The sequence below is a fragment of the Lampetra fluviatilis genome, chromosome 24, assembly GCF_964198595.1.
Source record: "Lampetra fluviatilis chromosome 24, kcLamFluv1.1, whole genome shotgun sequence".
In the NCBI taxonomy this organism is placed as follows: domain Eukaryota; kingdom Metazoa; phylum Chordata; class Hyperoartia; order Petromyzontiformes; family Petromyzontidae; genus Lampetra; species Lampetra fluviatilis.
The window spans coordinates 9,326,808-9,352,207 of record NC_136298.1 but is presented as its reverse complement, the minus strand read 5'-3'; the positions used below and the strand labels follow the sequence as shown (position 1 = coordinate 9,352,207).

The 25,400-nt window shown below is 48.4% G+C and overlaps 1 protein-coding gene across 9 annotated transcripts in view; it reads left to right on the top strand.

The window, feature by feature from the left end:
- LOC144941126 (receptor-type tyrosine-protein phosphatase delta-like) overlaps positions 1–25,400 on the top strand; it is a 613,380-nt gene that overhangs the window by 261,949 nt on the left and 326,031 nt on the right. Inside the window, exon 1 of one of the 9 annotated variants that reach the window (XM_078867647.1) lies at positions 1,547–1,882. The exons of the other annotated variants lie outside the window; for them this stretch is intronic. The gene's annotated coding sequence lies outside the window, so the exon portion shown is untranslated. Of the gene's footprint in view, positions 1–1,546; positions 1,883–25,400 lie in introns of those variants that run through there. 9 annotated transcript variants of the gene reach the window in all.

The window sequence follows — 25,400 nt, the reverse complement described above, 5'->3', positions numbered from 1 at the left end:
TGCGGCAACATCGAAGTGGTCACTGGCGGGCAAGCGGGGCGAGCGAGACGACGCGTGATTGATACGCCAGAGCATCGGTGATGTGATCAGCCGACATCTGATAGCGTCACGTAGATGATGAGCTGGCCACTGCTGATGAGCCGCGTGCAGAGGCGATGAGACGGGGGTGGGGGGGGGGATCGACGCAACGCGAACCATCGATCAGAGACGATGGTCCAAGAGAACAAACGATTCACTACGCTAGAGATGATGCATCAGGGAACGACCGATACAACTTGCGAACAGGCGAGGAGCCGGGGGGGGAGAAGATGATATCGGAACGATGAGCCAAGCAAACAGATGATGTGCCAACAGAGTGCTGATGAGTCAGAAGAGCGCGAGCGATAAACCAACGAGCAGATGATGATTCTGGCGGCTGGCCAGGGAACGGATGAGTCGTCAGATAATGAGCCGGCATGTAGCTGATTAGTCGGACGAGCCAGCAAGATAATTGACCCATGGCTCGCTTAATCTGTACGCGTCACCGGTAGACCGGGAGGTGGAGGCACGTGACGAGTAGCCACAGCCGTAGCGAGCGGTATACTGGATGTGGTGTTCCGGGCGCGGAGATATTGTCCGCGTCTCTGACCCGGACAGATCCGGCTCACGATGAGCCGTGGAGGGACTAAGGCAAAAAAAATTCCGAGCCAATTCACAGCTGATGATGAGTCACGGTAGACATGAGTTAGCGCACAGCTGCCGAGTGAGATACTCACCGAGCGCAATACTGATTAACCGGAGCATGAGTCACCTTAACAGCTGATGAGCCACGGCGCAACTGAGCCAGCACACAGATAATTAGCACGATGGTGAGCCAGGGCACAGCTTATGAGCCCCGTTCGTGCACGAGGCATCGCACAGCCGACGAGCGGGCTCGCAATTAAACGCCTCCCAACCTCCTCCTCCTCGCCGCCGTCTTTGTCTCTACGCACGCGTGCGTGGGGACGTCACGACTCGCCTCGGATCCCCGTTCCATTGGTCCGAAGGCGTCGCTCCACGAGACGGCCCTCGGAACGCCCCCGCCGCGCCTTGTACGGCGCTGGAGGGCGGCTGCTGCTGCTGCTCCGTGAAGAGCGAAGGGAGAGAGTGTGGGGGCAGACGGAGACGCGGGGATCGCGGAGGGAGCAACGCGGAGCGCCGAAGCAGCGCGGTGTGGTGTGGCCCCGTCCGGCACGCGTTCCTCATCCATAGTGGAGGCTTGCCAGCAGCAGCGCGCATCAGCAGAGACGGGGATCAAAGAGGAGGAAGAGGTGGGATCCTGTAGAGACTAACGAGGGGGTGGGTTGGGGGGGCACTGGAGGAAGCAGCAGCACCGAGCGGTGCTGGAGTTCAGCTTTAACATCAACACCCCCGCACGTGCAGAAGAACAGTGCTGCGACTACTGACTACTCTCAACTGTTCGAGATCGACATACAGACACGCGCACGTCTCGCATCATCACAAGGCTAACGCGCGGGTGGGGGGGGGATGGAACGAGCACCTCTTTACCTGTGACGACGACGACGACGACGATGATGATGATACTGATGAATACGAAGATGGTTGCGGGGATGAGCGAGCGGAGGAGGAGGAGGAAGAGCCAGTGAATCGAGAGAAAGTTTGGCGACGCAAGACGGCGCCGGACGTGATCGCGAGGCGAGGGAGGTATCTGTTGTCGAGGGATCAGCAGTTCGGCGAGGATCAGACCGGATTACTCGCCAGTCGCTACGGGAGCCGAGCACAAGCTCGCTGAGCAACCCCGGAGCCTCGAGTAGGAGCCCACGACGGAATACAAAAGAAGAGCAGCAGCAGCAGCAGCAAGACATCCCGACGCGGACGATGCCGGCGAGGCGCGCGGGATCAGGTGAGCGCCCTTGGCATTCGCAAGTCGGCTCTGGCGTGCGCGCGTGCGATGTCCTCACCGCGTGTCTCCAACACTACTCATTGTGCTCCCTCTGCAACATTACCTTTGCCGCTGTGTTGCACTCGGGGCTCAGTGTGCCACTCGATGTTTTCTGGAGCACCGCGAGACGGTCTTGTGGTCGGGATTGTCGGCGTAAGGCACTCTGCCACTAAGGGAACAAGGTTACGCGTAACCGTAATGAAACGATATTATTGCACTTTGCATTTCTATGATCGCACGGACGACGCCGCAGTAGGCTACGGAGGACAAAAATGAGGCGAGATGCATGTGGCGTGAGCAAAATCATTCCTCCGGAACAGCGTTCCGGACTGTCCCGGCTTAAAAACGAAGCACTGCGCGCACTACAACACACACACGCGCGCGTTGTGTTGTCGTCTATCGGTGATGGTAGTGCACTGGCTGTATGCGAATTTAGAATGCGAGATACCGCAAGCAGTAGGAGCAATAACCATCGCGCGCGCGCGCGACCATTTAGAAACGCGAACTTGGCCACCGCTTTATTTAATAATGCGTATTTACGCATGAAGAACCGGGCGCAGAGCGGAAAAGCGGGTCTAACGAGCTGGCTCGGTTGGGGCTTTTAAACGTCGCCTCCTGTAGCCGCAAGGAGGGGTGGGTGGGGCTGTTTGTGGTGGCGGCAGTGGTGGTGGTGCAGCCCCTGGGACAGAGCGCACCCAGCGAGCAAGGCTCGTGGTTAGTGCCCGTCCCGAGGATGACTTACGACCCCAGCGCGGAGCCATAACGCAGCGCGGTGGTGGTGGAGTCGCTGCCGAGAGACGCGAGCGGAGCGCACCGACTGAAGGCCGCTAATGAAAGCGGTAAATTTAAGGCGAAGGCTGCACGGAGTGACGGGGCCACACGGAACAAAGCTGCACGGGGAGCAATAGCGTGGCCGGTGCCTGCACTTTCGCTGGCGGAGTTGTTACACCCCCCACCCGCCCCCCCGAAAAGGCAATTTTTATTTCTCGTGACATTTTATTTCCCAGAGCTCAGCCCCGCACAAGCTCCGGCTCGGAGTGAATGAAGCGTGCCTCCTCCACGTGTGATGTGAAGGTTCCAGGCGAGGTGGTTGGTCCCACAACTCTTGGAATTCGCTCCGAGCTAGACATCCCAGCTGCTGGTAGTACCCGACCGCCCGGGGTCTTGCTTGTTCCCGGTGGCGTTTCGCAAACGCTGTTCAACAAAACATAAATTCGCTGCGGCGGCTGCTGCCTTCTCTGCTTTTGTGGTGATGAGATCTGAGCCGCCGCGGTTCAGGCGGTTTGCTGGTTGGAATTGACGCGGGTCGTTCCTTCCCGAGAAGTGACCTCTATCGCTGCCTTGCTGCCCTCTCCTCGACTCCCCCCCCCCCCCCCCTTAGTCTCAACCTGCTCCTGCAGGGGCCCAATGTGATTGCGCTGGGGGTTTGCCGCACGCGCGATGTCTCGGTACGCGCTGTCTCCCGTCGTCGTGCTCCTCATCAGCAAGTGTGTCGCCGTGGCCACCGTGTTCAACGCGGGCGTGTTCACACACTTTGGAGAGGGTTGTTGTTTTGTGTGCGTGTGCGTTGAACTTCTTTCGCACCGCGCGCTGATCGGAGGCGCGGGCGAAGGTTCCAGGTGTGATTGGGTTGTGTTACGCACTACTGACAAAGTGTGCGTACACACCATGTACACGGCGTATACATGGCCGAACGAAATGTGTACATCGTCTCTGTAACGTATGTATACCTAGCCTGTACAACGTAAATATAGCCTAAACATAGATACCATTTAACATAGTAGATATACACAGGCACACTTAATACCTAATACGAAGCGTATGCACGGAGTAAAACACATATACGTTTACGTATACGTATAAATAGATTGCTTATACAAACTATAAAACATACATTGTACGGGAGCCGTGTGTTTACTGGATGGATGGCGGTGCGTGGTGATCGAACACACCATAGACGCGCGTATCACAATCTGTGTGTGTGTGGTCTCCGTGTTGGTATGCGTGGCTGTGCGTGTCCGCTTTCTCGGTGTGGGTGGACGATGAGTATTCGAGCAATGTATTTTACATTTCACGGACATTTCTTCAGTGCTCCGGGTAAGCAACACTGCATTCCAAGCGTGCATTTTTTTTTACTTAATTGCTCTCCAGCTTTCACGCATAACGACACGTTGCTGCACGTGAGAGATTTATAGATAAAGAGACGTATATATCTGCAATCTTGGGATATAAATGCAATCGTAAATGTACTGCGTCGGCCAATATACCCAGGCATGTTGTCCAAATCCTAAATAATAAAAATGTATGTTTCCCAATGAACCCGACGAGAGATGGTGAAAATAGCTGAACCGTGTCTCAGTTTGTCAATATGCCGATACTATATTTACAATAGATGCCACGATTTAACTCACCGCTGTCGATTCTTAATCTCAGGATAGATGCAACGCATCGTTTGTTACCTCCCGCACATCCGATGAGCACGGCTGGCTACGTACGGTGCGATAGAAGTTCAACATACACACATTTTATTGCAGACGTATTTTTTGGGTATTCTTTATGTTTTGGTGGTGCAGTGGCGAGCGCGTTCTACTGTGAACCCGGCCACCAGAGTTCAATTCCATGCCACGGCGAATATCAAGTGGCGAGTGTTATCCGAACCGATTTTGTCCACCCCCCTTCACCACCCCGAAGCGATCATCGTGGTGTATGGTCCAACAATCCCCAAGATCGACTTCGGGCGAGGTAGAGAGACCTTCTTTCAGCAGTGGATGAACAACAGCGTGCAAAATATTTTTGTAGACGGTATTAAATAATTGGTTCATGTGATCCATCCGGCCACTAGAGGCCGCTACGTTAACGGGCATTTAAATATAGAAACATTAAATCTAATCGCGACTTATTAACAGCGGTTAATTGAACCGCGACGGCCCCGCTCGTTATGACAGCAGTGAATACACTGCTGGATTAAAGCCCTCCCCACGTTCATATGCGTCATTGGGATTGACCATATTTCACCGTGCTCCGTGCTCGCAGTGCACGTAAGTGGACCGCACTGGCGATCTCTCATGCACTGGTTAATGAAAATAAGGCAGTAAATAATGAAGCAACTATGTCGGAAGCACGTCACCGAGGGTTGCGAACATGTCAACACACACACACACATTTCTTCCGGGTGTAGGCCGTGCGTGTGCTTCACGAAGGCCTTACACCCGAAACGTCAACAGTTGATTTATTGTCCAAACAGCCGAAAATGGGTGTTTTTTGTTTTTTGGTTTGCCACTGCAATACATATTAATACGTGTAGCATGCGGTGTTACCATCGTCCGAAGCATGAGCTTGTATACACCATACAGGCTCATTGCATTGCACTGCGCAGTGGGAAAGCAGCGACGCGTCGAGTTTGACGAGTCTCTGGGTGGGACTCACGCCACGCAAAGAATCGTGCGCGAGTCACAATCGACTTCAGTTATTCACTCGACGACGTATAACGCGCACGAGAGGGACGCTTGAAGCTACGCGAGAGAAAAAAACCAACGACCGATTGCCGAGTCCGAACGCAGTGTGGCTATGACCATCGTCATTTAACCTTGAGCTACCCGTGAGCATTCTACATTCCCATGACGGAGGCCAGTACATCCATACGGCTCCCGCTGTCGACATCTTATATCGGCGTCTAAGGGATGATGAGCTGATTTGAAATGTCATCGTTGGGGTTAAGTCTTCACCACAGCGCCGTGGTGTTCATCATTTAAATCAGCGTTGGTCAATTCATTGCCTCAAGCCACCGCTATATCTCAGGATGCTGAGATGTAACCAATTCCATAAAATGTCGAAAACTCGATGTCTTAAAAGATTGGAACGAAATCGTAAATCGATTTTTTTTCCATATCCAACGCATTCCATGTTTTTGTGTGTTTTTAAACAGTGGGTTTGAATTAGAATACAATAGTTTGTCATGAATAATAAAATATCAGAAATTGTAACAATTAAAAGGCTCGCAGGGTTAACACAGAATTGTGTTACTTCGCAAGATATACTGTAAAAGAGAATGATTAATGTTACGGAATAAATATGATGACACACGAGCTATTGTTGAAGGGGCAACACTCAACCGCAAATTTTAAGTCTCCTTTCCAAATGTCAAATAAATATAAACGATCGTAATATAATACACACAATTTTTTTTATTTTTACAAACGCTGTTGTTGCAGCGTCTCGTTTGTATTTGGCCTTCTTCTCCACCTCCTATTGTTTATCGTCTATCCGCTGTATCGTTCAGTAATGTCGTTTGCCACGTTGCTCAAAATGTGACCATTTCGCATACACGTCCGTACGTGTCCCTTGTCATTAGAATATTATCATATTTTTTACTGTGACATTGTGTGCAACGTGGAGCATATGGACAGTCTATTTGTTTTTGGTGATATTCAATCAGGTGTTAATCTATTCATAATTGTCTGTTTTGATTATTTCCTCTCAATCTGTTACGCGTGCTCATTGTGCATAAAATTCAATTACGCGCCTGCGTTCTGCATTTATCATTGATCGTGATCTTATCGTTTAAACATCTTTTTTCGCATATTGCATTCATTCAGTTTAATGCAGCGCTCTCCTTCATTACAACAAAGAATTAAACGGTACAATGTAAAAAAAAATCTACATAGAGTAGACAAAGACCGGCCGACCGTGATGTCGGAGGCAAAGGCGCAGCCATGCAAGTGCTCCCTCACGCCACTGCACTTCACTGCTGGCAGACGATGAGTCTCCACTCGAGGCAGCTGCAGAGAAGCTCCTCTCGAGCATATTGGCCTCGTCTTGCACCCAACACTGGCCAGGCAGCTTTCGTCGAGGTGGGAGGTTTCTCCCTCATGTTTACCCCACCGCACGCGCCCAACCCCATCGACCGATGCCCTATTTGCCGTACACCGCTTGCTGGTTGACCAAGCAGCTTGTGCGGTGGTGGGGGTCCGGGTTGGTGCGGGATTTAAGAAGCTTTGCCCATTATTTAAACTGCCGCACCGGTGAGACGAATCGGCGACCGCCCCCCCCCCCCAACTCGCCTTACCTCCGGATTGCAAGCCCGGTGTTGCGAGCCATCATTAACTCCTCGACGGGGGCAGTGTCTCGCGATCCACCGTGCTGTGGCCCTATTAGGTGCTTGCTTAACAGCGCCTGTCGCAACAGGTCCGTTGTGGCTAAGCGAGAGGTGGGGGGGTGGGTATTTGTCTTTGTCTGTGACCACTCCTGGTGGCCTCTCATCTCCCACCCCCCCCGGCACACTCGGCTTTCATCGCGAAATTGTGAATTTTAAGTCCCTTCCCTTGAGGGGACTCCTCTCCACGGCATCTGTTCGCTCGCTCGCTCTTCAATCACATGGCCTCCACACATTAGCGGATTCATCTTCCTCTCGTTAACTCGTTACCGTTATCGGTCACATCTTGCCCCGGGAGTGTTCATCATCGCGATTGGCAGCCATCCCCCCTCCTCCTTCTCCTTGTAACACGTTAATTAATTATCCACGACGAGAGTTGTAAACAATGGCTTTAAATTATCATCTGTATATTAGTAGAAAATCAATGGACGCAATTGATTCCCTTGTAGTGTTGAAGCGGGAACGGGTCTTGTCTCCATTTATTTTATTGGGAAATCGTCGCCTGCTCGTCACCGACAATGTGGGACTGCGCCACGGTTTGTCGCGAATCCATCACCACATTCCGTCGGTTTACTCAATCGCGTGTCAGGCGTTTCTGGCGTGTCGGCCTGCAGTTATGTTCGGGTTCTTCATTTGGGCACGTGCTTTTGCTTTCATTGGTGGTATGGTGTTTAATAAGAAGAAGGCAAAAATCCATTGTCTCCAAGTGAACATACAATGTATATTTTGTTTATCAACTTAGTGGCTTTTTTGAGACATTTACTAACCAACAGAACGTGGATAAGCAAAGTCTGGGCTGGTTTCAACCTTCTGGGGTCTTATCAGTCAGACACGCTGAACGAACACTGCTGCCTCACTTATTCTAAATGGCAGTGCTGTCGGCACAGAAACAAAATATTGATGTGCTGTAAGTGGCATTTTTGGTAAATATTCCAGAATTGAGAACTTCAGTGACCTCTTATCCACACTAGGGGGCAGCACCCTTCAACTGGTTTACGAACAAACAAAAAATTGTCAAACCGATTATTTTAATTCTCACAGATGAAATTTAGCCAAATTTAAGTGCAAAACCAAATTTCGTGTTTGGCGAGATCATCGGCAAGCGAGCGGTCTGGACTCGACACTTGGGGGACCTGGGCTTAATCAATGGCGGCTCACCAGATTTGAACCCACGATCTCTGCCGTGTCTGTTCGGCGCTCCGACCTCGAGCTTGCCTGGTCACCTTGAATATCAGCTTTTATATTGGGAGAGAATATATCAACTGTTTGTCTTCCCTGCCGATCATGACTCATTGCACATCAGCCGTCTGAAAAATTCCCTCTTCTGTAGCTGGTGCTCCCTCCCCCCTGCTGCTGCTGCCTCGACTGCCAGTGTCTCTTGACGGTCATCGTGAAGAAGAACACTGCTTTGTGGGGCGAAATATCCAACATGCCCCTTTTAGCACGACGTGTTTAATGACCCAGGTCTGTGCCCCAGAGTTGGACTCGGCCCAATTTTTGAGTGCTTGTGTGTAGCCGGCTCGTCCCGTCTCTCCCGCAGTGGTCGTGACAAGGGAACGGGGGCGGCTAAAATTCGCTCGAGACTATTGATGTTCAGTTTGCACTGTGTTATTTGTCTCCCCTTGCGCATCACACGATTGTTTTTTGCGAACTGGACAACTTCACGAAGAGGGGGGAGCATTATCACTGGGGAGCCAAAGGAGCGTGGTGCAAGGCACTCAGGATGTGGAAATTTGCCCCATATTTTCCACCACTGATTGATTAATTTCCACGATTTGGGGCTCAACGATTTGATGGCAAGAATGGATGATTTTGATAAAAAAAAATTTACTTTTATTTGCTCCATGAGCATTGCGTTTAACGTTGGTGTTTTCGATTCACTTATCGTCACCGTAAGAGTTAATCGTTTTTTCTTCATTGACGAATCGATGCTATGTTACACGCCAACCGGGCCATACAACCACCCCAGTGCTCTATACAGCTAAAGAAGGAGGAGGAGGAGGGGAGTCTTCACGCACATGTGTCTATATTGTATTATACATGAAATGAAATGCTGTGACTTGCAGGAGCCCCCAAAGGTGGTTTTCGCTGGGGCTTGCACGGGGACCCTGAGATTTCCGCTATCCCCAGCGCGTGCTCTGCGTAGCCGAGAGCAGCCGTTTTCCGTGGCTTGTTTGGGCCATCGCCAGGAAACGACGCCACTGGGAAAACGCTGCGCTTTGCCGACAGGTGATGCCGTATTCCCACGACCGCCGAGAAGTTGGCCAGCCTGATTCGCAAACTGTGCAAGTGGGCTTGGGTTGAGTTAACCACAGGGGCCTTGCCAGGTTATGCTAGCACCAGCCGGGCTGCGTAAACTTGATTGTTATTCTTAGGTTTTTTATCGGTAAAGTCACCACGTAGGTAAAAAATGAAAATTAAAATTAATAAAAGTAAAATTAAAAAAATAATAAAAATCACGACGTTTCGGAGGCAACACAAGTTTCCGTCTTCATGTGGAACCGTCACAGCACGATAGCTGTATCAAGTAAGATAAATTCCAAGAAAACAGTCCTTGTATATATACTGGTTGAGGGTGGGAGGAGCCAAGGTAGGCCCTGTATACTATTATTGTGCTTGTTGTGAGCTGTCAGGCTCACTCTGCAAAGTAGAGCTTCACGATTTCTATGAAACTAAAGACTTCATTTTTGTTTTACTAGGTACGGCTCACTGAGCTATATAGCTCTTTTTCAGAAGCGACCTGGCCACAAATGATATCTCAATGAAGAGGCGTACCATGTGGAAATGTATAGCAGCTAAATACTCTCAACGTATGTTTCTAAATGTGGAGGGAACAAACGGAGGACCCAGAGAAAAAACCCTGAGGTTCGGGATCCCACCGCACTTATTCAGTATAAGTGTGTCGTAACCCTCCACCACCCGACACAGCCAGTAAGGTTTGTCACGAATTCAAATTGTAAATGTGGATTTACTCCCCAACACAGCGGCGGGCTGAAGTAGTAACTAATTGCCGCGTTGTTTACGTGACAAACCTTTACTGGCCATGTCGGGTGGTGGAGGGATAAGACACATTTATACTGACGTGATCTATACCCAAAAACCTTCATTATGAATAATATTGGTCGCGAAAGCCTGCTACGTGTTAAGCTGACTTACCGTATTGCCCAAGAAGCAGGTAGACACAATGAATGTGCCGATCTCTCGTAATTCTGGAAGCTAAGCAGGGTTCAACGTAGATTGTACTTGGATATAAGACTGCCTGGGCTGCAGGTTGGTTAGGATATGTCAGAAAATCACTGCATTCTTTAATCCATCCCCGTGAATATCTGAGTGCAATCGCCTTCTGTTGCATCGGGTTTCACTGGGTGTACCGTTTTTTTCCCACACAAAACCCAATGCTCATTATTGGAATTGTAAAAAAAACAATGCAACAGGCCCTGCTGAGAAAGAGAGTCTTCGAGAAGGGTTGCCAACTGTCCTTGTTTTCCCAGGAGCCTTTTTTTTTTAGGAAGCTGTCCTGGGAAATCTGAAAGCCTTAACTGGAGATTAAAAGCCCCGGTTTTTTTTGTTTAGCTGCATGATAATACACCACTCGTGACAATGCAACATCCGTGTAGTTCTCACCTGCTGCTACCGCGAGATATTCTTCCCACTTTACAGGCCTGGAATTTTTGTACCTCCTCGAGGTGGCAACAACGAGTCTCGAGGAAGCGCGTTGTGTTGCAGCGGCTAGGCAAACCTTTTCCCCCGTGATAGTGGCGTGTTTAAGGTCACTTGGGAGAGGTGCCACCTGTAATCCCACGTGCATGGACGTGGGGAGGTTACCAGGGCCAACTGGTCACTCGGGGAGTTGGCTGGAGGAAGCACACAACAAGGCGCTCCCAGTTTGCAAACAGTGGTCTCCCGTACGTTTTCTCAATTTGTTTCTTAAATTTTTTTTGTGTACGGCGGACTCGTGTCCCCTTGGCGCTCTTCTGTCGTGCGGCATCGCCGGAGCTGGGCGAGAGAGAATCGAGGATCTCGGCTCTCCGTAGCGGTGGCCATCTATGGTGGCTCAGGTTTTTACGGAGGTTTCTGACCACGCTATCTGTGACGAGATGAGTCCATGCTCTCGAGGGACACGTTTTCTCAATTATCCTGATTCGTCTGAAAAAAAATCTGATGATCGCACCTCGATGAGACATTTTTGGATGAACGAAAACATTTTTGTTTAGATCCAAAAAAGGTCAGAAAATTACATCACTTCCATGTTCTTACAATCTGTCTTTAATGTGGCATCTGGCCATGTAACTTTCTTGAGCAAAAGACATGGTAAATGTTTCAAGAATGCACTATATAAAAAAACCCATCATTAATTGTCCTTAAAAATACAAAAATTTGAATTACTTTTCTTGGAAAAATCTGCAACTCATCCCTATCGGGCTCGAGCAAGGTCTTTCCACCATAGCCGTGATAATAAACAGTCAAACCAGGTAGCAGCATTCGGGCCCGCGGGGATTAGGAGACTGGAGTGTAAGGTCAGTGATGGTGGTGGTAGTACGGATTTTGGGTGGAGACCTGCAGTCCAGGTCAGGCGAGCCCGAAATATTGTCACGCCTGAGAGGCCCCAGTGTTCCTTTAATTCCTGGATTGGGTTTGCAGCCCATGGAGCGAAAGTGATAAGAGAAAAAAACATAGCCCGTGAATTCACGGTATAAACCCAAGGCTGCCACAAATAGGTTGATAGAGCTTATAATCTGATAAGGACGTTTTCCCAGCCACCACTATGCTGTCTCAACTTCAATATTGACCTATGGAGCTTACGTTTTTTTTAGTTTTGTGTGTGTGGTTGTTTTTTTTCCACTTGGCTACACGAGCGTTCACACAGGCTATACAATTTATAAAAAGTTTTTGTTGAATTAGAGTTAAAACAACAAACCCATGACTTTCGGTGTGTGCAGTTTTCGCTATCAACAAGCATGGTGGGAGACTGCTCGGTAACTCGGTTATAAAATTCAGTTATGCCGGAAATATTTTACAGGACTTTTGTTTGTTTTGTCGAGCTCAATTCAAAACTACAGTCCGTTATAAAGAAAGTGGAGGGCGGCATTATGCTTTCCTACGTGACTTGTCTAACACATAGCCACGTTTTTGGAAGGGCACTGAATCTTACGCGTGGTGCCTGTGATGTATGCGCATGCCTTTACATTGGGAGGAGTGACACAAACCTGGCAATCCGAGTTCAATTTTCGCCGGTGGTTAACATCATTGGCCAGTATCTGAATTGGTCCTGGACCTCCCCCTAGGTAGACTTGGCCTCATATGAGTCCTGTACCATGATGCGTTGTGCAAATAACTGCACTGGGGAGACAATTGCGGCCGGGTGTGGTGTTAGCCAAATTGCCGCCTTGTCATGGTGGCATTAAAAGATGGTTACAAAGCATCTGTTAAGATAATATGGGGAGTGCTTGGTTTGCTCTTCTACGTTGAATTCATGTCCACTGCTCGCAACGGTGCGGCAGTCGCTGGTTAGCTTTCAAGGTATCGAACCGCCGATCGATTCCAAGTATTGTCATGTGTGTCAGGTTTTTAAGATGCTGCCTAGTCATTGAAAAAAATCCAAAATAATCTCGATCCTTGGTGATTGGAAGTGCCATTGGAGATGCCTGTGCAGGGCAGAAGGGAGTCGAGTGGAGACTCAGGGTGATATGGAAGGAAGGTGTGAGGATAGCAGATGTGAGCTGAAAAGAGCGACAGAGGTTGAGGAAGCACATGGAGGCAGGGATTCCGAGCCTCCCACTCCATGCAATGATGGGTCTTCTGGCTTGGGAGACTTAGAAAATAACCTCGATCTTTGAATTAGCATCCACACTTAATTCAGACCTCCGTTGCTTTAACCTCCTGAGGATATCACGATTGGACATGGACTGTGTACAGCATAGTCTATATGTAAATAGTAGCAAGTGCTATCTGTCATCGGGTAGTCGCGACGTGAGCGCAGTTCTACGACCGTGGCCGCAAGCGCACCGGGTGGAGTCGCGCGTGGAAGGCGCGCCAAGACGGATGCGGCCGCTGGTGGGCTTTGTCGGGCCCTCGTTTCGTTGTCCCGTGCAGTGCCTGGATTCCCTTGTGAGACGGCGAAACCTGGGGAGATGAGCCAACGGCGCCGCTCTCCCCCAATCCACCTGCTGCGCCTCGGCTGCCCGCTCCATCCCTCCGCTCCCTTTGCTGCCTTCCCACATTGCTGTGGTTGAGCCCCCCGGTGCTTCTTGACGAACACCGCGTGCCCGTTGATGGCCGGCGCACCGATGCCGCCGCGCTTGACCGGCGCCGCTGGCGATGCGCAAACGCCGGCGACGCCTTTCCTCCCCGGAGGGGTGGGCTGGGGGGCCAAAAGAGCCGCGTGAAAGTAGACTCTTTGTTGCTTTGTATGTCAGCGCCCGGCAGATTATGGCTTCTGTGCGGCGAGGCTGCTGGGAGAATTATCGCAGCCGCTCGCGAGTATAAGCAATGCGATGAGACTGGGAAATAAAAAAAAAAGCATTCGCTTGTGTGAAACAAGGGGGGGGGGGGGGGGGGAAGGATCGTGCCTCTTCACACAGCGGTGCCGCTGCACGGCGGCAAATCACAAATAATAGGACAAGCGGAATTAATGCTCGGGAAAACAGTTGTGTGCGTTTGAGTTCGGCGCTGCCATTCGCGATGGATAATTACATGCGATTATTCCACGTTCGCGGCCCAACAATTGGGTGTAATGTCAAGTAAGTGCCGATTGCGGGGCTTAGGATGGGTGATAGCTCATAATTAGGTCATTAGTTCATGGATCAACAAATAAGTATGAATCCGATTCGTAATTTGGTGGGTTATGATCAAATACGGGGCAGTGCTTTTGTAAATGGTGACTATACTCCGGCCATTAGCACAGTCGAATAGCAGCGTGATGGGCAGGTCTGATCCTGCTTTATGTGATGCTGGAGGCCAATTTAGAGGGCATTACATGAAAGTGAGCTACAGAGAGACATAGAGAGCGTATGGCATGTGACTGCATGTGTCCTTGCGCGTGCGTGAGCTTGGTGCCTTCTGCATGAGAGCGTAGGCTATTGCGGGGAAATATTTGCATGAACTTTTACATTTCACGCAGCTGTATTTATTCGATGGCGTGTATGCTTCTAATACGGGGGGGAATGGCTGTGTTGCTGTTTACGCATGGCGCTACAAAGCCGGCGACCTGAGTTTATGGCCAATGCCAGCGACGATTATTTGAAGCTGTCCTGGGCCTCCCTCCCCTAGGTCCACTCAGACGTGCAACTCGGGAGACCAATGGTATGGTAGCTGGCCCTCCCCCCACCCCCTTGTGTGCCATTCTGGCCTTTCATCGGTTTTTCGCCAAGAGCGCTTGTCCCAACAATCTTTTAAGGCTATATGGGGAGATCTTGCAACTTTTGTGCTTCTATGTGTGTGTAGTAAGGAGCGGTGGCATGGGGGTCAGCATACTGTGCTACTACTGGTCCTGGGCCTGACCTATCTCAGGTCAACCTGAAAGTGAGTACCTGTTGAGGTGTCGGCTTCAGCACTGGGAAGACAAAGGTGGCCAATTGTGATGCTGGCCACACCACCCCAGCTTGTGCCGGTCTTAACACGTTGCTTATTGGCAGCATTTGCTCCAACAGTCTGTTGAAAGCTGTATGCGGGGTCTTTTCTTCTAGAAGTGGGAAGTGGTAGCGATCTAAACCGTTCGCGCACTGCACTATGTAAGCAGCTACCCGACTTAAATTTCAGAAAATAGTTTTGGGCGCCACGATGACGAGTTGTTGACTAACCTCACCTGGTCTACAGGAGGTCGTGAGATCCATCCCGACCCTGACGCCTGCTGCTGTATATTTGGAGTTTGCGTGTCTCTCTCACCCCGTGGTCACGTGGATTTTTCTTCGGGTCCTCCGGTTTTTCCCTCCACAATTACAATCAGCAACATGCGTTTACACTATTTGGCTGCTATGCATTTATATATGATCAGCCGCTTCGTTGAGCTATCATTTGTGGCCAGGTCGCTTCTGAAAAAGAGCTGTATAGCTCAGTGGGGCCTTATCTGGTAAAATAAAATTGAGTTTAGTTTTTGGCCTCCTATGGGTTGACTCAGTCCAGTGTGTTCTCCTATAACGCGGTTAGTTGCATTCTTGAAGAACACCGCGCTATCGAAAAATCGCGTTATAACATATAATATAGGAGTAAAACACAGTCCGCGTTTACACGTGAGATGCGTACATGAGCTGAAATAGAGACTGAGGCACTTGGTTAGCATCTACAAGCATCCAGCAGTATCCCGACCCGTGCGATGCTACGGTGAGGCAGCCGTACATCCGCTTATCCCCACACGCACGACGTAGTTCCGTTCATTCAATCGCGTAACATCGAATTCGCATCCGCGTTATAACCAAACACGAAAACGCGTGCTCCGCAATGCATTCACCGCGTTATATCCAACCCGCGTCTTGAAAACAACACGCGCCGTTACAGGAGAACGAGGACTGCACCCGATTACGGCGCGGAACACCGGCCGGCACGCGTTTGGCGCTGTGGCCTAAGACCCACGTGTGCGTGTGTGTGGCGGCGGTGACAGTGCCAGCGCATGGCTCCTCCTCGCTTCAAAGGTCTGTGTAGGGGGTGGGGGGGGTTGGCAACTTTGTCTCTCGCTTGTGGCTCCCGCACACGTTGGTTGTGTCCGCAAGCACAGCCCGCAGCGGGCGCGTGGGAGTGGAGCGGGGAGTGGTGTGGCATTTGATCGGTGGGCCATCGGTGGGTCAAGCCAGCGGCCAGCTTCACGTCTGCCTGCTTGCTCGCTCGGCCTTGAGATTAAACGCAGCGGAGGTTGCGCTCGCGTTCGGTGCTTTGTCTGCTTCCACCTGTTTGTGTTGGCGGTGGCCGTGTCCCGTGCCAAAGGCCTACAAAGCTCAGCGCGCCATGAGCAACAACTGCTTTAGCAAGGACCCCCCCCCCCACTCCAATCTCTGCTGTGATGAAGGCCCATTGGCTGGAACGTTGCATTTTGTGCAATTTTTCTCTCTCCTCTCTCATTCCGGCAGTGCTGTTGATGAATGTATCTGAGTTTTCGTTATTTGCGCTCTGTGCACCACTGCCAATGCAGTGCCATAGATTAATAAGCCTTTCCAAAGAGGCCAGTATGGTTACACAAACACACAACAACTGGCAGATGATTTGTTTCCTGTTTGTAGTGATATTTGCCTATTAATTACTGATTAGTAAATTGTGCATCATACATGTCATAATGAATTGCTAATTATCTAAACAGCAGAGAATTAAGAACACCTGCACTGACCTTATGTTAGCATTAACTAGGCATGCACTAACCTTGGCTAACCTTTTTGAATTAATTGCCAATTAGTTTAATGCCGTGTATTGTACCTTAATGCACATACTATAAATATAGACTCACGGGTAACTCGATGGCAGTGGTCATAATATCTTATTGGACACAAAATTGGCACGTGATATTCCTCTGATGTTTAAATTTTCATTTTAACTGTTGCACTCGAACCTGTTTGTTGTGTCGATGCATTTATTTTTACCCAGGTTTCCCCTTGGGAGAGAGGGAGAGAGACATCTGGTCTCAACGGGCTCTTAAAAATAATGGCATTAAATCAAGCAATTCTATTGGATAAGCTCAGAGCATCACGTTCGGAACGTGTTTTAGCCGCCTCTCGCATTACATTGCATGTATAACACACATGCGATAACGTTCATATTTTGAATTATAGGTAGACATGCTCGTCACTTAAAGGGGAAACGCTGTCTGAACCAAAGTAATGTGACCATTAGGCAAGGACAAATACTAATTAAGCCCTAATTCCAAAATTAAAATAACATTGTTTGATGAATGCGTTAAGTGCTCTACAGTAATTGCATTGTACCATTAGCATGCATGCATTTGAATCCTTTCTACTGGCACATATTTTAGTGAAAAGTGAGTCTGGCTTAATGCAATTGTCTCCTGGGCCACATGATACATTAACCCTTTTTCACTCATCGTGGCTCCAAGAAACTACCGCCATTCTTGTGTTCTGTCCCAGCATCCTGAGTAAACCTACCAAGCTGATACAGGATTTTAAAATGTAGGAAGTTGTGTGTGGCATTAGAGGTAATCAAGACGTTTTTGGTTTTAGACAATAAAGAACGCTTCTACTGTATGTTTGAATATTCCATCTTGATATAAAAATACATACTGGACCGAAGTGTGCATTATTGTTCAGGCATAACATAATTCAAAATAACAATAACAACAACAATAATGATAATGTAAGAACCATGAGATTTTGTCCATTCAAATCGGACACGCAATTTGGGTGCCAGGGTGACCCAATGGGAACACTTTGTGCCTTGCAACAAGAAGGACCTGGGTTCGATACGAAACTCGGGTGCCTTTTCTGTCTGGAGTGTGTATATTCTCGCCCTGTTGTGTGTGGGTTTGTTCCAGGTGTTATCCCTTGGCTAAAGCAAAACATACAGTGCAACTGGTATTGGTCGAACATTCCAATGGAATTCCTAAATTTGGGATTGAACAGCAACATCAATGGAATGTTTTGAAATGTATTTGCGCATAATGCATGCGGTTCTGCAAACTTAATTTCCGGATGCATACTGAAACATGTGCAGGACGTATAAAATCAACGCTGAACACGGGGAAATACAACTAAAACATATTTTTCAAATCACATGAACAGTAAATTAAAACTATAACTATGGAGAGAGAGAGAGAGGTCGGGTTCCTTTGGAGCTTGAGCCTGTGACTTCTCACAGATGGAATCACTCAAGCTGGCAAGGAAAGGGTTTAAAGAAATGCTGATGTGGCTCTGCTGTCATTTAAATGGAGCTTCCAGCTGCGTATCACCTTCCTGTGTGGCACTATAAAAAGGCAGTAAATCTAATTGCATGAAAACCCCATGGTTTTATTTTCCATTTTAAGTCTAAACTATTTTTATGGCTAAATTTTACCTTCAACATTTCATGCGTCTCGGAATGGGAAAATTGAAAGCCCTCGCGACCGCTTAAAACAGAGTGGGCAGGTGGTGCTGCCCAGAGCCAAAAGGTAGGCCTCTTGTGGGCCCTATCCCCCGCAGCGCTGGTGCAGCAGTGTTTATGGTCTTAGTACTTTACTGACATCTTCTCGCCATCGTGCACATGCAGGTGGAGGGGTAGTGTGGCGGTTAGCGAACTGCACTACGAACCCGGCGACCCGAGTTCGATTCCCGCTCACGGCCAACACCAGTGGGCCTCCCCTAGGTTGACTCGGCCTCTAATGAGTACCTGGTGCGATGTCTATACATCACTACTGGGGAGACAAAGGCGACCGGGCGTGGTGTTGGCCACCCACCCCCTCATGTGCCGTGCCGGCCTTCATAGGTGTTCGCTAACAGCACTTGCCCCAATAGTCTGTTAAGACTATAAGGGGGATCTTTGTCTTGTGAGAATACATGGTGCTGTGTGTGTGTGTGCTGGGAGAGGTGGTGAAGTCGTTAGTCTGCTCTGCGACAAACCGGTCGGCCCGAGTCCAATTCCAGCTCATGACCAATATTGTTAACAGAATATCTGAACCTGTCTTGGGCCTTCCCTAGGTCGACTCGGCCTTAAATGAGTACCAAGTGCAGTGTGTAAACATTGGGCGTGCTATTGACCACCCACCCCCTAGTGTATCGTGCAGGCCTTCATCGGTTAACAGCACTTGCCCCAATATCCTGTAGAGGCTATGTGAGGGATCTTTGTCTTTGTGTGTTCCATTGTTGGTGCAGGGTTATTCTTATGTGGGCATCTCACGTCTATCACCACACTATTATGAACTTGAAAATATATGAGTCTGTGTAGGAGTGGTGGTGCAGTGGTTGGCCCACTGTGTTACAATCCCAACTTACCCAAGTTAGATTCCTCCCACTGCCTCATATCAGTGGTGAGTTTGATCAGAATCAGTCCCGTGCCTCCTCTTGGCCAGTTCACCCTTACAATGAGTAAACTTGTGCATTGTGTCGACATGGACACACCCACCGCCTTCATAGGCGCTGGATAACCGCGCTAACAGCCAATGTGGGCTCTACCGGGGAGACCTTCATCTGTGCGTGTGACCTGGAGAGGCGGCATGAGCAGAAACTATCCGCACTCGCGCGTTCGCACGACCGTGACCCACGTCGTTGGTTTGGGGGTTGGCGGACATAGAGGAGGCCAGGAGGAGGAACAAAAGCAAACGAGACGAGAGAGAGCGAGGCACGTTCGTAGGTTGACCTTTGTGGGACAACTGTGGGCCTCTTTTAAAAAAAAAAACAGCGTGCGGATTTGGCAACTGAGTGATTCCCCATGCGTGCTCCCACATTCGCTCAGGATCCTTAAGACGGCGGTTATCTCCCTCCCCCCATGCTCGAGCGAGCTGCTGGGACACGGAAAAGCGAGACAGTGTTTCGGGTGCTGTTTTACATGCGCGTGGGGCACGGCGAACGGAGATTGGGTGGCCTGCAGGAGTGAGCAAGGGGTCACCCCCTCCACTGATTGAGCTGTGATCCCTGATTGCTAGCGAGCCTCGCAGCGCATGCATATGCGCTCTTACCTCGTGCGCGGCTCTGTGCGCGCGCTTGCGTGTGCATGCGTCCGCTCTTTGTGCGTGCGTGCGCGCGCACGCGCGCGCGTGTGCTCCTGTTAAGAAATGCGCTTAGCAGGGGCTCTCCTGATTCCTGTGCTGGTCACGTTTCTTGTTAATTACTGCTGCAGCCGGCAGTGACTCCATCTCCATCATGACCACTTGGAGATGCATCAATAACGTGCTCAATCAAGACAGAGGCACCCCTGACCTGCGGACAGTCGTTGCATTGAACAGTCCATCCCAGAGAAAACCTGAAGGTGCTGATTGAGATCATTAAGGCTAATATAAATCACTACACGCAGAACCAATGTTTTGGTTTATTTAAATGTTAACCTTTCCTATGGGAAGTAATTGCAGGTACTGGATTTTCAGAAAAAAAAATCTGCATATTTAATGAAATTTAAAGCAATGCAATGTTCTTTCGCTCCAAGATGTGAGCAGCAATTTTTCCGTGTTTAGAAGTTTCACTGATTTTCTATTAACTCGATGGAGATTGCAAAACGCGATTTTTTTTCTTCCATTATGCACTGCTTTTGAAATGAAAGGGATGAAATTTGAGAGGTGTTCTCTTATCTGAAGTGTTGCTTATTAATGTGGAAGAAACATAAATCAATGTGTTTTTAATGAAGAGGTACAGCGAAGTGTGGTTCTTGAAACGACAGAGAAAACCTATTCAAGTTCAACAAAACCAAATTAGACGGGGTCTATTAGAGGCGTCCCACTGACCCCCAGGAGACCGGATAAAAGCCCTCAAATTGGAGAAGCGTTTATGTTTTAACTAATGCTACTATGTGTTGTGAAACTTGTTGCTATTTTTTTGTAAAATGTTATTTCTTGTGTACATGTTTGGCTTCGGACACATTGACCAGCACAATCTCTTTGTCCGTCTGTTTATTTCTCCGTCCTTGTGTCTGCCTGCCCACCCGCCCGCCTTGTCTGTCTGTCTGTCCGCGTGTGGTGCCCTGGTTTAATCTGAACGCGGCTCAACTATATCGGGGGTGGGGCAGGGCGGTATCACTGCAAGCTTCGTTGAATATTTCCCTCTGGGTTGGTGCAACTAGGCCTGGACAAAGCTCGTTAGTAATGACACTCCGCGTATTATGTCGCGTGCGTGCGCACGGCGCGGCGTCATTAGCCTCCGCGGATCTTTGTTTTTATTGTGAGGCTCCAGTGCAGTCTGTGACGGCAGCGTTGGTTTTCACCGTGGCGTCCGATTTCATTTTGGCCGCGATGTAAGCACACGCTATGCCGCTCTCATTCACGAGGCACCTGTGGGATTGTAAGCATCCGCGCGCAAGCAAACAGGGGTTGTGCTTTTCCAACGAGCGCTCGCAGTGAATAGCTAATTAGGCGAGCTGAGATGTCGGACCCAGCCCCTGCGAGCCCGTGCCTCTGACGGTCGGGGTCACGTGACCCCCCCCCGTCCCAAAACCGTACACACGCGGTCCATATCTGCAGTGCCGAATCCCCTTTTGAATGCCTTGGGAAAATTAACGCGCGTTCAATGTGGGTTCCAAAACCCCGGTTCTTACTTCCACAATTCTCCTCGTATGTGGAACAATCAACCCGGACGCCACTTTTGTCCGCTCTCTTATGACCCGCGACTCTGAATTGTCCCCAGGGACCTTTCGCATTATTCTCCAAATTGTCCACAAATAATTGAGTCTCACGGCAGCATGATGAATGAGATCAGCAATAGAGAGAATTAAAAAACCAGTCAAGAATCGACGCCTGGGCCAGTGGAGCGATGGGTAGGCAAGTGGGGGAACTGTCCAATTCTGGATGTGTAGATACATCCAAATGGAAAGCGATGCAAAAGCAGCTGCGTTACACAATACGTTTCTTCTTATTCTCCTTCCTCCTCCTCCCTCCTCATTCTTCTTCTAGCGTATAGCATTCGTAAATCGCACGTCCAAGTGTAATTCTGTGAGTCACGTGATGGCAACGGGAGCAGCGTGACTAATGCTGCTCCCGTTGGGGGCGTAGGGATGCAGCGCACCATATGGTCCGATAGTCTGGTACGGGTGGCCGCAGTCGCATTCTGGGTTGTCTTTATTTCTCCAAAATTAATGAAAAAATAAAATAAAATAAAAAATCACGACGTTTCGGAGGCAACACAAGTCTCCGTCATCAGGTGGGACCGTCACAGCCGGATTAGCTGCATCAAGTGAGGCAATGATTCAAGATGTAATCCCTTAAAAGCAAGTTGAGGGGGGGACTTTGCCGAAAAAACCTAAGAATATGATTCCTTGCAGTCACGAAAGCTTCAAATCTAGAATTTAATTATCCACTTGTGGAGAGGAGGTGTGGGTGCAGCGAGACCAGTCCTTTTAAGCGGTTGATGGAGCCATCGCAGTTTCCTTGGCAGATCAAAGCCATTCGGAGCAGTGGCAGGGGATCATCGATGAGGCGTTGAAAACACCGCGCAAATATCATCATGATAAATATAAACTGTGCAATTTCCTGTAAAAAAAAGTTGGCTCGTGCCACACCGTTAAGTTAAAGAAACATTAAAACGTAATTAAGGTGATGATTGCACTTTTAAATTGGCCCATAGTTATATACACAAAAAAACCAAATGTCACCACTCCTTCCCGTTACTGCTAATGATACAGTCAAAGTTAAATGAGGCTATATAGGGCTTACCAGAACAATTACTTTGGGTGAGCAAAAACGTACGAGCCGCTTTTATAAATTGGTATACTCCCTTTTAATCCCGTAGCATATGTAATTATAATCAAGAGGACAAATTACGCATTACAGCATTCGGTCCAGGAAACTGTATTATTTCCAACAACGATTGAGACATTTTCTATATACACATTTTAAATAACACATTCATCATACACTCTACCAACAAATTATTGCTATGCAAGTAAGTCACTGCGGTGGAGTGGTGATTTGCACACCGCACCGTTCATCTGACCTCCCAAGTTTGACTCCCGGGCAAAGTCGACGTCATTGGCGTCAATAGAGTGAAACTGAAAGTATGGTCAAATAATCCCCAAGACTGACACAGCTTGAGGATGATTTCATCCAGCAGTGGATTGATATAGGATGGAAAATTATTATTAGTATTGTTATATAAGTAATAGAGTATGGGGCAGATTTACATCTGGATGCAATTCCCGAAACAAATCGTCGTTTCAAGCATCAATTGAGTGAAAATGAACATTGGCCAATGCACGGATCGGGCCTTGTGTGTCCATCCATCGCTCGTTCGCTCCTGCACCAGCCTGGACTTCCGGTGCTGGTCGAGGCGGCCTCACTTTGCGTATCGCGAGGCACACGGGGGTCAATTTAGCCGAGTTGTGGTGAGACGAGGCTGAGCTTGTACCTGATTCTGCCGTGAATGTATTGGGAAAGCGATATAGTGTGTCTGCGAAAGTTGCCAGTGCGATCGTTTTTGTGAGCAATGCCAAAGCAGCATTTTTTTTTTTTACGTGCGCATCTCAATGCCTTTTTCGGGTCTCAGCATTAACCATGCCCACATTCACGAATCTTAAGAAATTGACAGTTGTTTAAAAGTTGCGGTGGCTCTGTATTTTTCTGGCCAAAGTTGCAGTATTTGTTGTTTTTATTTAACGGGAAACAAATTTGGTTGGCATGAGATTCCACTAAGTTGTGATTTTATTTTAATTTCGTCCATTATTTACGCATGAATTGGCACCTTAGACGCTTTTTGAAAATAATTTTTATAAAGGTGTCAGAACTTTTGATGAGACTGAAAAACCCATAACAATGTTTGTATTAAAAAGCAACACAGTGGCATCCTTGTGCGTAGTGCAGACGCGAAACTAATTCTACCAGGACGGCCCCAGAGGGCACCTGAACACAGATGTGAAATAATATTCCCAAGGTAATTTTGGAATGGCCATCACAGGGAAAAATAACCCACAGATTTCTGCTGGGAGGGGGAAAAAAAACTGGTTTAATGTTCCCATTCAAACATGAACACATTTCCTTTTGAATTTATGCTCAAGATACTTTAGGGTGGATCAGTGGCGCAGGGGTTAGCACACCGCACTGTGAACCCTGCGAGACGTGAGTTTGATTCCGGCGGTGAGTGACATCTGAACTCATTGCAGTCCCTGTTAAATTCACACCGACCATCGTGGCACGGTATGGCCCAGCAACCCCCCTAGCAGTGGATAGACAAGGAGCTGTAAAAAAGAAAAAAGTGTTTTGCTTCTCTCGATTTAAAGCTTTCGTGACTGCAGGGATTCATCTTCTTGGTTCTTTCGGTAAAGTCACGTAGAAGGGAATAAAAAACATAAAAAAATATTTATTATATTATTATTTTATTACGTTATATTTATTTATTATTTAATTATTTTATTATTTCCCTTCTACGTGACTTTACCGAAAGAACCAAGAAGATGTTTTGCTTCTTCCTCAACACTTAGCCTAAGATCCCATTTGAGTTACCATTCACTCCTCGCAGCCTTTCCTTGCAGCGTGATGATTTAGCAAGGGGGTAGTGTTTCACAACCCTCAACCACAATGGTCTCGGATGTTCTTTGAGCCATTGGACCAAATTTGGTTTATCGGTACCTGCCAGGGTGGCTAATGCTACCAATGTGTTTCTGGAGCAATTTTATCTCCGGATCGCAAATATGCACGATAGCAAGTTTGCCATGGTAGCTATTGCAAAAGGTAATTAAAAAGTGTACCGTTCTTCTTGGTTCTTTCGGTAAAGTCACGTAGAATGGAAATAATAAAATAATAAAAATAAAACATAATTAAATAATTCTCACGACGTTTCGGCCACAACGCAAGCAGCCGTCCTCAGGTGAAGAACAGGTCTGTCGATAAGACAGACTCAGACGGCTGCTTGCGTTGTGGCCGAAACGTCGTGAGAATTATTTTATTATGTTTTATTTTTATTATTTTATTATTTCCATTCTACGTGACTTTACCGAAAGAACCAAGAAGATGAATCCCTGCAGTCACGAAAGCTTTAAATCGAAAGTGTACCGTTGTAATGTTTCACTGGAGAGATAGTTTTGGGAATATTTTTTTTTTAAACATTGAAAATGGTCTGCCTCAGCAGCAAACTACGCTTTCCCACCTGATGACGGACGCTTGTGTTGCGCCCGAAACGTCGTGATTTATTTTATATTTTATTTCATACCTACGTGACTTTACCGAAAGAACCAAAGAGTATGCAAACGGTCTATTCACGAAGTTTTCCACTCACGGTGGCAGCATCTAACCACCCCCCAGGTGGTACCGGCCAATCCCCTCGGCGATGATGATTGGGGGCTACCCCAAGTGCCTAGCCTGCTGCTTTCGTTAATGTGGCAGTGGCCGTGGTGCTCGGCGTGCCAACCCAGGGCCCTTCCACCACGCAAAATGCTCCGGAGGTTTCTTCCACAACTCCATTCGCGGCTGCGAGATTGAAGTGAGAATTCCACGTCGGCCAGGTTATTGCGCCCCGGCTTAATTTTTTACTACGACGGCGTTGTTTTCATTAATGAAACGCGTAATTTCAATGGAGGCGCACTTCGATGTGAGATGTTAACAGTACGGTAATAGTGGCTACATCCCTAAGTCCGTATACTCTGTGCGACCGTACAGAACTGACAACGTGTTAATTATTTGATTGATTGGTACATTTATAAATCTGGTAAGTCGTTGAAACCATTTAAAATCGTCAACAGCTTCACTGACGATGATTCGCCATCTAACGTAACATTGTGCCATTGCTT